We start from the raw sequence: 2,023 nt of genomic DNA, 5'->3' as shown, positions 1-2,023 counted from the left end.
GTGAGAGTCTAAATAGAGGAAGTGGGGAAGAAACTCTAAAAGTTCAACTTGGTATTTCCTCTTTGGTTGAAGGAGTATTACTTGAATGAATTTTTTTGACCATGAAGCATGAAGGACTCAGGTAAATCACTAGTAAGCACTTTTGGATATTCTCTCTGTGGCTTCAAAAAGCTCATTCTAGAAATCTGGGAGGGACATAGCTATGGAAAGATCCAGAGCCTGCCAGAATTTTCTTGGTCTCAGCATCAGGTAGCACAGTGCTGGAAACAGTAAGATCATCTATTCCTCAACCCCGAGTGACCTCCAGTTCTCAAAGTTTCCCTCCCCTTCCATAAGAAGTGTGTCTGTTCACCTCAATGTGGTGGAGAAGTGGAATCCTGAAAATGGTCCCCAGGATATCAGTTCAGGAGGGAATCAGGGATTGATGAGGTTGGAGTAGAATGGGGCTAGAAGTACTGACTCTGAGACTTTAAGACTGTCAGGTTATTATTTTGGAAAGAACTGTTCATTAAAAGACACCATTAAGAGAGTGAGTAGGCAAGCTACAGGGTGATGAGATATTTTCAATACATATGGCTGACAAAGGACACATATCCAAAATATAAGAATTTCTACAAGTCAGTAAGAAAAAGAAAGACAATCCACTAAAAAAATGGCAAAATAACTGAATAGGTACTTTACAAAAGCAGATATCCAAGTACCAAGTAAACATAGGAAAAGGAACTTGACTTCATAAATCACTGTGGAAATGCAAATTTAAACTACAATAAGATACCGCTACACCTGCCGTAAGAATGACCAAAACTATAAAGATAGACAATCCAGTGTGAGGATGCAATGCAACTAGAGCCATGAATTGGTGCAGCCACTTTAGAAAACTTCATGGCAGAAGCTACTAAAACTAAATATGTGGATATCTGATGACCCAGCATTTTCACTCCTAGGTTGAAGCTAGACAGCAATGCATATGTGTGGGCACGAAAAGACATCCAAGAATGTTCATAATAGCATTGCTTGTTATGGTCCCCCAACTGAGAAGGAAGCCACACACCCCTCTCCTTTGAGGACAGAACATGTGAGTTAAAGGTGAAGCATGGGGAGCTGGGTAAAATGCCAGCAAGCTCTTTCTAATAGTAGTGTTTCCCCTGGAAGTCTTTAGGGGAGAAGTTTCACACAGTCTGGAAAGAATTTGATGTGATTATTGCCTAAGGCANAAAATAACTACATTACATAACTACTTACTGGGTACCAGGCACTCTTTTAGGTGTGAGGATTCTATTTACTATATTAGTCTCACATCAGTCATGCAAAGTAGGGATTATCAGTTCTTTCTCACATGGGGATGAGAAAACTGAGGCTTGGTAAAGTTATTAACTCTACAGTCACTTCCATAAGAAGTAGAGCCCGGGGGGTGACCAGTTAGCTCAGTTGGTGAGAGCGTGGTGCTGATAACACCAAGGTTGCTGGTTCGATCCCAGCATGGGCCACTGCATGGGCCACTGTGCGCTGCGCCTTCCCTAAAAGAGTCAACTACGGCATTGTAGCATGAAATCAATGTGTAACCAATGACCATGGCTCTTCTCCAAAAAAAGTAAAAAAAAAAAAAAGAAGAGGAACCACAGAAAAACATTGAATCTTTGCAAATGTGGAACATTCTCCCAATGATAAAAGATCCAGCGTCCCCTTTCCTATGCATGTTGAAACACAGTGACTCTCCTTACTCTGGATTTCAGGTCCCTTCAGCCACAAGTCAGGGAAAGCAGCTGAGAGCGTGAGTTGAGAGTAGATCACCCCCATCCCAAATCATTCCTTCACCTTTGCTGCCCTGCTAGGAGTAAAACAGCCACATTTCCTTACTTTGCCAATGAAAACCATATATTCTGAGGTTGGTTTCTTTTTCCTTTTCTTATGTTTAAGTCCTCATTGTGATTCTTCTCAGGGAGGAACTGTGTTCACGTGTCCTTTCCCACCTGCCCTGCCATCACTTTGGGCAGTAACCGTCATGTCCTGGGGGAACTGCCCC

At 42.1% G+C, this 2,023-nt stretch overlaps 1 non-coding gene across 1 annotated transcript; it reads left to right on the top strand.

Annotated features, from left to right (window-relative positions):
- Nucleotides 1-1,413: 1,413 nt before the first annotated feature.
- On the top strand, nucleotides 1,414-1,487 carry TRNAI-GAU (transfer RNA isoleucine (anticodon GAU)). Its single transcript has one exon. It is a non-coding gene; the product is annotated as a tRNA-Ile (tRNA).
- Nucleotides 1,488-2,023: the final 536 nt, after the last annotated feature.

This window comes from Hipposideros armiger, unplaced genomic scaffold (genome assembly GCF_001890085.2).
Source record: "Hipposideros armiger isolate ML-2016 unplaced genomic scaffold, ASM189008v1 scaffold_1838, whole genome shotgun sequence".
Classification (NCBI taxonomy): domain Eukaryota; kingdom Metazoa; phylum Chordata; class Mammalia; order Chiroptera; family Hipposideridae; genus Hipposideros; species Hipposideros armiger.
Note: the sequence above shows the minus strand (reverse complement) of the source record. Positions and strands in the feature narration are given on the sequence as shown.